The sequence below is a fragment of the Pseudophryne corroboree genome, chromosome 2, assembly GCF_028390025.1.
Source record: "Pseudophryne corroboree isolate aPseCor3 chromosome 2, aPseCor3.hap2, whole genome shotgun sequence".
Lineage (NCBI taxonomy): Eukaryota > Metazoa > Chordata > Amphibia > Anura > Myobatrachidae > Pseudophryne > Pseudophryne corroboree.
In genome coordinates this window covers 1,023,795,619-1,023,807,050 of record NC_086445.1, presented here as the reverse complement: position 1 = coordinate 1,023,807,050, position 11,432 = coordinate 1,023,795,619, and the positions used below count along the sequence as shown (strand labels likewise).

General features: G+C 43.5%; 1 pseudogene; it reads left to right on the top strand.

The window, feature by feature from the left end:
• The first annotated feature begins 2,473 nt into the window (after positions 1-2,473).
• LOC135054353 (5S ribosomal RNA) lies at positions 2,474-2,592 on the top strand (annotated as a pseudogene).
• Positions 2,593-11,432: the final 8,840 nt, after the last annotated feature.

Here is an 11,432-nt window from a genome sequence, read left to right as displayed (position 1 = left end):
TGGTGTTGCAGGGAGGCAGCAGTCTCCCTGCTTTCTTCTCCCTGTGCGGGTGTGTAGGGGGAGCGACCACGTCCTCTGGATTTAGCCCTAGCTGAGGGGCCAAAATCCCATAAAAAAAAATAAAAATAAAAATCGGAATTTGCATAAGGGGGCGTGGCCGCGCGGACCGCGATTAGGCCACGCCCCTAACCCACAGCAGGCACAGCAATGAGATAGGGCTCCCCTGTCTCAAGTGCCCTGTGCCCCCCGGACTCATAATCAGCTCCTGGGGGCATGCCAGCAGCTCACAGAGCGCTGGGCAAGCCCCCTCACTGACGAAAACGGGGGCCCTCCCGTGAAGCCACGCCCCCTTTTCGCCGAGTGTGTTTCCCTCCTTCTGCCTGGATAAAGCTCCTGCAGAAAGCTGGGAGGTCTGCACCCCTGCCTGTGACATGCCCAATGCCCATGCTATCTGCTTCTGCTCCTAGTCTCCTGTAGATTTGGCCAGATCTCTGTGACTCATTTGAATAACTCCGCCCACTGTTGTGACTCCGCCCAGCGTTAGCAAATGAATCACAAGGTCACAGAATAGGGCTATTATATAGGAGATTTATTTATTACCCTTTTCACTTCTGTGTTATGTTTATTTTTATTTTTACTAGTATTTGTCGTAAGTCATTATGTCCCACCAGAACTGTATCCACAGTCTGTAAGATACGGGGGACGGGTGGGGCGTACGGGCGCCCCTCTCCGAGTGTCCTCCCGCTTTTTACGAGGGTATCCCAGCAACCCAATGCCGGCCCCTCGCAGCCCTCTAGTTTCGTCGCCCTGACGACCGTTCCCTAGCAACCCGCTATCACCAAGTGGACGGAAGCCTAGATGACAACTTCCGCCCACACTCCCCAGTGTTATGCCGCTCATGTGGGCGGAAGTCAAGATGACAACTTCTGCCCACACTCTCTAGCGCCATGTCGCTTTCTGCCATTGTCCCGGGCCCGAATTAGACAGCCGAGGGCGGGAGTAATCCCCGCCCACCCCAGTCCGCCGCAGCACGCCCAGAATGACACAGTGGCCACATTACCCTCCGTGTCTACATCACGGTAAGATTTTATTGGCGCAAGTGAGAAGTCTAACTTCCGCCCTCTCCTGCCCACTTCACCTGCTTAATCAAGTCCGTCCAAATGATGTATTCTCCTTTCAGGAACCTTATTGGACCAATGTGTATAGAATTTTCCGCCCACATGATCAGCTATTGGCTGACCTTAATTCTCAAGGGTTTTTAAACACACCGATATTCAACTCTGAGTCTGAGGTGCTGCTCAGAATGGAAGTGAACAAGCCCGAGACCGGGTGAAACGCGTTTTCCTTGCGGGCACCTCATCTGTCTGACACTTGGAGTGGTGATATTTGATATTTATTCAAGTTCATTCATTTTAAAATGCACCATACTTATGCATAAGCAGTACACTATTTTGCCTATGTAAAAATCATTACTATTGCTGGAGTCTCCGGCCTATCTGCATAATATATTTGTGTATTATCCCATTTAGGTACCCTTTTGCATAACTTTTCAACAGGGACAGGCATCGGTGGCCCTGCCTCTTCTGCAGGTACCCCCTCTGCCTACCAATTGAGTGTGTGACACTTAATACTCACCTGCTCTATTGACCTAAGCCTGTTGTCCTTTTACAGAGAGAATCTCTGTTGCTACCATTGTTGGTGTTTTCAGTGAAAGAGCATGGTATATTCCTGTTTTGCCTAAGTTTATTGTGCAGTATATAAGAAATTCTTTTTCTCACGTCCAAGTATAATTAAGGACAGATGCTGTGTGACTCTACATGTACTCTGCCTGAGGTACTCTAAAACTGTGTACTTTATGCCTTTGTCCCTCTGAGGGCATTTATCTATGAGAAAACTATATGGGTGTCAATTTTCTTTTCCCTTCCCTGCCTTCCTCGTACATTGTTCTACGTCAGTCATTAATATTTGCTCTGATCAAACATTTACTGGTAATATCGCGAGTGACACTAAGATTTGGTGCACAGTATAAAATAGTATTATATGCCATTGGAATCTGCTACACACAAGTAGCGATACATATTTGATCATGACTTACTTTGGAATTTGCCTTTGATACCTGTCATAGTGGTATATTCACATATGTTTTGAATCAGGTTCTATTAAAATCCGAATAAGGGAAGATTTGAAGGGATCCACTGTAACTCTCTACAATCATCTAATCTCATCACCTTCTTTTATCCCTATATTTTCTCTCCTACTTTTTCCAGCTGTTCTTCTTTCTGTGAACTCTCATCCACGATTCAGGGGAGAGTGTCCCCTCAGGAGACACGTCTCTTCAGTCTAACGTGGACAGCAGATTCACATATTTATCTACCACCACTCTTTTCTTGGCGTAACCTTAGTGTTTCATTTCCGTGGAGGAATTCATCCTCCCATTTCGGTGCACTCTCATTGGTGCTACAGGGTCAAACCTTCCTACGACCATACCCCTACGTTCACGCCCAATCTCGTCCGATCTTGGAAGCTAAACGGAGGTGGGCTGGGTCAGTACCTAGATGGGTGACCTCTAGGGAATACCCAGTGAAGTAGGGAGACTTTTTTTCCCCGTGGAAACCACACCAACAGCAGTATCACCACTTATACTTCATCCTCCTACCCTTTTACCTTCAATCGCTGCTCCTCTTATCAATTACAGTGGTTTATTGCTAGAATTGTCACCCAGTGTGTGGGCTCTCCCACTCACGAGTGTAACCCTATTTATTGCCACATCAATTCAAACACAGTTTGCACAGATCTTGGGCAGATGGAAGCAGCTTAATATGTGGCTACCTTCCATTATGCACTTATCCAGGTATAATTAAGATCTGGACATTCCTTTATTTTGGAAGATCTACTTCCCCAGTTGACATATCCACGGATGTGTTTTGTTTAATCTGTTGTGTTTAGTCCCCTTGTATTTTAGAGAGTAGACAATAAAGACTTTATTAATTTTCTGATATATCAACTGTTGTTTAACATCTAGTTTTTTACAAGAGTGCGCCCAAACAAGAGTCATACTTTTCTCTTTTTGTACGTATATCCCCCCCGTTTTTTTACTCTGGGCGCACCGCCACACGGACACATAGTTATTTCTAATATCTAGTATTATTGTCCATTTCTGGCTTTCCACATAATACCATGTAGTTTCGAATCTAGGTCGGTGCAGGATCAACAATTCTTTTTTTGTGCAAGCAGCTACTTGGTCAGGTTCGAACACGTTTGCGAAGTTTTAGAAGTTCGATACTTTGGCCTCTGAGGACCTTCAGTTTAGTCAATCAGTCCTGCAGGAACCTCAGCACTCTCCCACACGGTTTGGGAGCTTTGGTACTTCCCCATGGTACTTACTGGATTCTCAGTATCCCCTAGGACGTAAATGAAAATAGGATTTTAATTACCAACTGGTAAATCCTTTTCTCGTAGTCCGCAGGGGATACTGGGTGCCCGCCTGGTGCTTCATTCTTCCTGCATTGTTACTTGGTTAAGTATTCTGTTTTGCGCCGATGTTGCTGTTTCTGTTTCAAGTTTGGTTATGATGGCTTTCCTCTTGTTTTGTGTGTGCTGGTTCGTAATCTCACCACTTTCCTTATCTATCCTTCTCTCAAAGTATGTCTGTCTCCTCGGGCAGAGTTTCCTAGACTGACTCTGGTAGGAGGGGCATAGAGGGAGGAGCCAGTGCACACTTTCAATTTCTTAAAGTGCCCAAGGATCCTAGTGAACCCATCTATACCCCATGGTACTAACTGGATTCCCAGTATCCCCTACGGACTACAAGAAAACGATTTACCGGTTGGTAATTAAAATCCTATTTTCTGTGCAGGGTAAATACTGACTGCTTAATTTTAACACTGCAATTTAGATTTCAGTTTGAACACACCCCACCCACATCTAACTCTCTCTGCACATGTTACATATGCCCCGCCTGCAGTGCAGCATGGTTTTGCCCATTAGTGAGTTGTTGTTTTTTTTTGGTTTGCTAACAAACCTGAATAATGCTCTCTGTTACATACACGCCATTGTCTTAAAAAGTCTGGAGCAGCACATAACCCCCATGTGCGCACCTAATACAAAATGTATTTTGAAAATAAAACCTGTATTTCCCCTTTAAATGTAGATTGAAACTTCAGTTCTGCTACATATGTTCTTTTCTAAGCAGTATTAATAAGTTATTGGAGATAGAATTGGAAGAGGCGATGTTCCTACACTTCTGCGCTGTGCTGTAAGGTAAATGCAAGCAGTAAGTGGCATCTGCTCCTATTTGCAGTGTCTGCTCTGTGACCAAGAATCCATCACTGTCTGACATCAAGAGACACCAACATGATGAGAATGAGAAGTGCCAGAGGGGCGCCAGGGACTGGCTGACACCGAGGCAGTCAGGCAACAGCTGAGGAGGAGGAGGAGGAGAGCTGATGAAGGAGGAGTGGGAGTTAGATTAGGGGGGGCAGGTGCTCTATCTGTAGCTGGGAAATTGCTAAGCGCGTTATCTTTTTACAAAAGCAGAGAGAAATCAACCAAATAGCTAGGAAGACAAAAGGCCACGGCAGATAAAAATCATCTAATCCTCAAATAAATAGTAGTATTCCCACTTGCAGCCATGTCTGATTAACTACGTGAGATGAAGATTGCAGGGAAGGGGGGATGAGACGTTTTCCTAAAACACATGAATTCCTATTCTGCATTTACTGATATGTTTCATATTACAAAGATGGTGCTAAGAATTTTCCCATAGCTGCTCCAGCTACAATACTGTATATTTAGGTGAGTACAGGTGAGTAGGATAGACCAGTACAAGTAACTAGCATAAGAAAATAATTTAGGTAATCACAGGGGACTAGGACAGATTTGTCGTCAATTACAGGATACATTACGTGAGTATAGAGGAGCAGGATAGGTGTGTACAGGTGTGTAGCATTGGAGAATACCGGTTACTAACATACAGCAGTGAGTATAGAGGAGTAGGATAGTTGTGTACAGGTGTGTAGCATTGGAGTATACAGGTTACTAGCATACAATAGGTGAGTATAGAGGAGTAGGATAGGTGTGTACAGGTGTGTAGCATTGGAGAATGCATGCCACTAGCATACAGTAGGTGAATATAGAGGAGCATGATAGGTGTGTACAGGTGTGTAGCATTAGAGTATACAGTTTATTAGCATACAGTAGGTGAGTATAGAGGAGTAGGATAGGTGTGTACAGGTGTGTAGCATTGGAGTATACAGGTTACTAGCATACAGTAGGTGAGTATAGAGTAGTAGGGTAGGCGTGTACAGGTGTGTAGCATTGGAGAATACCGGTTACTAGCATACAGTAGGTGAGTATAGAGGAGCAGGGTAGGCGTGTACAGGTGTGTAGCATTGGAGTATACAGGTTACTAGCATACAGTAGGTGAGTATAGAGAAGTAGGATAGGCGTGTACAGGTGTGTAGCATTGGAGAATACCGGTTACTAGCATAAAGTAGGTGAGAATAGAGGAGTAGGATAGGTGTGTACAGGTGTGTAGCATTGGAGTATGCAGGTTACTAGCATACAGTAGGTGAGTATAGAGGAGCAGGATAGGTGTGTGCAGGTGTGTAGCATTGGAGTATACAAGTTACTAGCATACAGTAGATGAGTATAGAGGAGTAGGATAGGTGTGTACAGGTGTGTAGCATTGGAGAATACATGTTACAAGCATACAGTAGGTGAATATAGAGAGGTAGGATAGGTGTGTACAGGTGTGTAGCATTGGAGTATACAGGTTACTAGCATACAGTAGGTGAGTATAGAGTAGTAGGATAGGCGTGTACAGGTGTGTAGCATTGGAGTATACAGGTTACTAGCATATAGTAGGTGAGTATAGAGGAGTAGAATAGGTGTGTACAGGTGTGTAGCATTGAAGAATACAGGTTACTAGCATACAGTAGGTGAATATACAGGGGTAGCATAGGTGTGTACAGGTGTGTAGCATTGGAGTATACAGGTTACTAGCATACAGTAGGTGAGTATAGAGGAGTAGGATAGGCGTGTACAGGTGTGTAGCATTGGAGTATATAGGTTACTAGCATTAAGTAGTTGAGTATAGAGGAGCAGGGTAGGTGTGTACAGGTGTGTAGCATTGGAGAATACAGGTTACTAGCATACAGTAGGTGAGTATAGAGGAGCAGGATAGGTGTGTACAGGTGTGTAGCATTGGAGTATACCGGTTACTAGCATACAGTAGGTGAGTATAGAGGAGCAGGATAGGCGTGTACAGGTGTGTAGCATTGGAGTATACCGGTTACTAGCATACAGTAGGTGAGTATAGAGGAGCAGGATAGGCGTGTACAGGTGTGTAGCATTGGAGAATACCGGTTACTGGCATACAGTAGGTGAGTATAGAGGAGCAGGATAGGCGTGTACAGGTGTGTAGCATTGGAGTATACAGGTTACTAGCATACAGTAGGTGAGTATAGAGAAGTAGGATAGGTGTGTACAGGTGTGTAGCATTGGAGAATACCGGTTACTAGCATAAAGTAGGTGAGAATAGAGGAGTAGGACAGGTGTGTACAGGTGTGTAGCATTGGAGTATGCAGGTTACTAGCATACAGTAGGTGAGTATAGAGGAGCAGGATAGGTGTGTACAGGTGTGTAGCATTGGAGTATACAAGTTACTAGCATACAGTAGATGAGTATAGAGGAGTAGGATAGGTGTGTACAGGTGTGCAGCATTGGAGAATACATGTTACTAGCATACAGTAGGTGAATATAGAGAGGTAGGATAGGCATGTACAGGTGTGTAGCATTGGAGAATGCAGGTTACTAGCATACAGTAGGTGAGTATAGAGGAGTAGGATAGGCGTGTACAGGTGTGTAGCATTGGAGTATATAGGTTACTAGCATTAAGTAGTTGAGTATAGAGGATCAGGGTAGGTGTGTACAGGTGTGTAGCATTGGAGAATACAGGTTACTAGCATACAGTAGGTGAACATAGAGGGGTAGCATAGGTGTGTACAGGTGTGTAGCATTGGAGTATACAGGTTACTAGTATATAGTAGGTGAGTATAGAGGTGTAGGATAGGTGTGTACAGGTGTGTAACATTGGATAATAAAGGTTACCAGCATAGAGTAAGTGAGTATAAAGGAGTAGGATAGGTGTGTACAGGTGTGTAGCATTGGAGTTTACAGGTTACTAGCATACAGTAGGTAAATATAGAGGAGTAGGATAGGTGTGTACAGGTGTGTAGTATTGGATAATGCAGGTTACTAGCATATAGTAGGTGAGTATAGAGGAGTAGGATAGGCGTGTACAGGTGTGTAGCATTGGAGTATACAGGTTACTAGCATACAGTAGGTGAGTATAGAGGAGTAGAATAGGTGTGTACAGGTGTGTAGCATTGAAGAATACAGGTTACTAGCATACAGTGGGTGAATATAGAGGGGTAGCATAGGTGTGTAGCATTGGAGTATACAGGTTACTAGCATACAGTAGGTGAGTATAGAGTAGTAGGATAGGTGTGTACAGGTGTGTAGCATTGGAGAATACCGGTTACTAGCATACAGTAGGTGAGTATAGAGTAGTAGAATAGGTGTGTACAGGTGTGTAGCATTGGAGTATACAGGTTACTAGCATACAGTAGGTGAATATAGAGGGGTAGCATAGGTGTGTACAGGTGTGTAGCATTGGAGTATACAAGTTACTAGCATACAGTAGATGAGTATAGAGGAGTAGGATAGGTGTGTACAGGTGTGTAGCATTGGAGAATACATGTTACTAGCATACAGTAGGTGAACATAGAGATGAGAGATTGGCGTGTACAGGTGTGTAGCATTGGAGTATACAGGTTACTAGCATACAGTAGGTGAGTATAGAGTAGTAGGATAGGTGTGTGTACAGGTGTGTAGCATTGGAGAATACAGTTTACTAGCATACAGTAGGTGAGTATAGAGGAGTAGGATAGGCGTGTACAGGTGTGTAGCATTGGAGTATACAGGTTACTAGCAAACAGTAGGTGAGTATAGAGGAGTAGAATAGGTGTGTAGCATTGAAGAATACAGGTTACTAGCATACAGTAGGTGAATATAGAGTGGTAGCATAGGTGTGTACACGTGTGTAGCATTGGAGTATACAGGTTACTAGCATACAGTAGGTGAGTATAGAGGAGTGGGATAGGCATGTACAGGTGTGTAGCATTGGAGAATGCAGGTTACTAGCATACAGTAGGTGAGTATAGAGGAGTAGGATAGGCGTGTACAGGTGTGTAGCATTGGAGTATATAGGTTACTAGCATTAAGTAGGTGAGTATAGAGGAGCAGGGTAGGCGTGTACAGGTGTGTAGCATTGGAGAATACAGGTTACTAGCATACAGTAGGTGAACATAGAGGGGTAGCATAGGTGTGTACAGGTGTGTAGCATTGGAGTATACAGGTTACTAGTATATAGTAGGTGAGTATAGAGGTGTAGGATAGGTGTGTACAGGTGTGTAACATTGGATAATAAAGGTTACTAGCATAGAGTAAGTGAGTATAAAGGAGTAGGATAGGTGTGTACAGGTGTGTATCATTGGAGTTTACAGGTTACTAGCATACAGTAGGTAAATATAGAGGAGTAGCATAGGTGTGTACAGGTGTGTAGTATTGGATAATGCAGGTTACTAGCATACAGTAGGTGAGTATAGAGGAATAGGATAGGCGTGTACAGGTGTGTAGCATTGCAGTATACAGGTTACTAGCATACAGTAGGTGAGTATAGAGGAGTAGAATAGGTGTGTACAGGTGTGTAGCATTGAAGAATACAGGTTACTAGCATACAGTAGGTGAATATACAGGGGTAGCATAGGTGTGTACAGGTGTGTAGCATTGGAGTATACAGGTTACTAGCATACAGTAGGTGAGTATAGAGGAGTAGGATAGGCATGTACAGGTGTGTAGCATTGGATAATGCAGGTTACTAGCATACAGTAGGTGAGTATAGAGGAGTAGGATAGGCGTGTACAGGTGTGTAGCATTGGAGTATACAGGTTACTAGCATACAGTAGGTGAGTATAGAGGAGTAGAATAGGTGTGTACAGGTGTGTAGCATTGAAGAATACAGGTTACTAGCATACAGTGGGTGAATATAGAGGGGTAGCATAGGTGTGTAGCATTGGAGTATACAGGTTACTAGCATACAGTAGGTGAGTATAGAGTAGTAGGATAGGTGTGTACAGGTGTGTAGCATTGGAGAATACCGGTTACTAGCATACAGTAGGTGAGTATAGAGTAGTAGAATAGGTGTGTACAGGTGTGTAGCATTGGAGTATACAGGTTACTAGCATACAGTAGGTGAATATAGAGGGGTAGCATAGGTGTGTACAGGTGTGTAGCATTGGAGTATACAAGTTACTAGCATACAGTAGATGAGTATAGAGGAGTAGGATAGGTGTGTACAGGTGTGTAGCATTGGAGTATACATGTTACTAGCATACAGTAGGTGAACATAGAGATGAGAGATAGGCGTGTACAGGTGTGTAGCATTGGAGTATACAGGTTACTAGCATACAGTAGGTGAGTATAGAGTAGTAGGATAGGTGTGTGTACAGGTGTGTAGCATTGGAGAATACAGTTTACTAGCATACAGTAGGTGAGTATAGAGGAGTAGGATAGGCGTGTACAGGTGTGTAGCATTGGAGTATACAGGTTACTAGCATACAGTAGGTGAGTATAGAGGAGTAGAATAGGTGTGTACAGGTGTGTAGCATTGAAGAATACAGGTTACTATCATACAGTAGGTGAATATAGAGGGGTAGCATAGGTGTGTACAGGTGTGTAGCATTGGAGTATACAGGTTACTAGCATACAGTAGGTGAGTATAGAGGAGTAGGATAGGCATGTACAGGTGTGTAGCATTGGAGAATGCAGGTTACTAGCATACAGTAGGTGAGTATAGAGGAGTAGGATAGGCGTGTACAGGAGTGTAGCATTGGAGTATATAGGTTACTAGCATTAAGTAGGTGAGTATAGAGGAGCAGGGTAGGCGTGTACAGGTGTGTAGCATTGGAGAATATAGGTTACTAGCATACAGTAGGTGAACATAGAGGGGTAGCATAGGTGTGTACAGGTGTGTAGCATTGGAGTATACAGGTTACTAGTATATAGTAGGTGAGTATAGAGGTGTAGGATAGGTGTGTACAGGTGTGTAACATTGGATAATAAAGGTTACTAGCATAGAGTAAGTGAGTATAAAGGAGTAGGATAGGTGTGTACAGGTGTGTAGCATTGGAGTTTACAGGTTACTAGCATACAGTAGGTAAATATAGAGGAGTAGCATAGGTGTTTACAGGTGTGTAGTATTGGATAATGCAGGTTACTAGCATACAGTAGGTGAGTATAGAGGAATAGGATAGGCGTGTACAGGTGTGTAGCATTGGAGTATACAGGTTACTAGCATACAGTAGGTGAGTATAGAGGAGTAGAATAGGTGTGTACAGGTGTGTAGCATTGAAGAATACAGGTTACTAGCATACAGTGGGTGAATATAGAGGGGTAGCATAGGTGTGTACAGGTTTGTAGCATTGGAGTATACAGCTTACTAGCATACAGTAGGTGAGTATAGAGGAGTAGGATAGGCATGTACAGGTGTGTAGCATTGGAGAATGCAGGTTACTAGCATACAGTAGGTGAGTATAGAGGAGTAGGATAGGCGTGTACAGGTGTGTAGCATTGGAGTATATAGGTTACTAGCATTAAGTAGGTGAGTATAGAGGAGCAGGGTAGGTGTGTACAGGTGTGTAGCATTGGAGAATACAGGTTACTAGCATACAGTAGGTGAATATAGAGGGGTAGCATAGGTGTGTACAGCTGTGTAGCATTGGAGTATACAGGTTACTAGTATATAGTAGGTGAGTATAGAGGTATAGGATAGGTGTGTACAGGTGTGTAACATTGGATAATAAAGGTTACTAGCATACAGTAAGAGAGTATAAAGGAGTAGGATAGGTGTGTACAGGTGTGTAACATTGGAGTTTACAGGTTAATAGCATACAGTAGGTAAATATAGAGGAGTAGGATAGGTGTATACAGATTTCTAGCATTGGAAAATGTAGGTTACTAGCATACAGTAGGTGGGTATAGAGGAGTAGGATAGGCGTGGAGCATTGGAGAATACAGGTTACTAGCATACAGTAGGTGAGTATAGAGGAGTAGGATAGATGTGTACAGATTTCTAGCATTGGAGTATACAGGTTACTAGTATACAGTAGGTGAATATAGAGGAGTAGGATAGGTGTGTACAGATTTGTAACATTGGAGAATGGAGGTTACTAACATACAGTAGGTGAGTATAGAGTAGTAGGATAGGTGTGTACAGGTGTGTAGCATTGGAGAATACAGGTTACTAGCATACATTAGGTGAGTATAGAGTAGTAGGATAGGTGTGTACAGGTGTAGAGCATTGGAGAATA